This window comes from Theobroma umbraticum, unplaced genomic scaffold (assembly GCF_002168275.2).
Source record: "Theobroma umbraticum cultivar Fairchild unplaced genomic scaffold, ASM216827v3 scaffold_55.0, whole genome shotgun sequence".
Taxonomy (NCBI): domain Eukaryota; kingdom Viridiplantae; phylum Streptophyta; class Magnoliopsida; order Malvales; family Malvaceae; genus Theobroma; species Theobroma umbraticum.
The window spans coordinates 1,685,305-1,685,660 of NW_018397270.1; positions in this window are offsets into that span (position 1 = coordinate 1,685,305).

Consider the following 356-nt stretch of genomic DNA (forward strand, 5'->3'; position numbering starts at 1 on the left):
TAATGTCTAACTTCACTATTTAAGTGTGCAGAATAAAGTTAATCCCCTCAATAAAATTAGTATTGAAAGGAAAGATCACATAATAGATAGATTAATCAATTTGAATGATAAAGAAGAAAATGGTTAGTGAAGACAGAACTTTAGTAACTAATTAACAAGAAACCTTAATCATTTAAGGCATGATTTGGTGCCAGGATGAAGCAAAACAGAAAAATCTTAATTAGTTAGCATTAAGCTTAACTAATTAAGAAAGCGCTAGAAAAAAAAATAGAGATGTGCTAATCGATTAAGGTGTGGGGTTAATCGATTATAGTACAAGTCCTGAAGAATGTCTGAGCACCATAATTCATATTCAA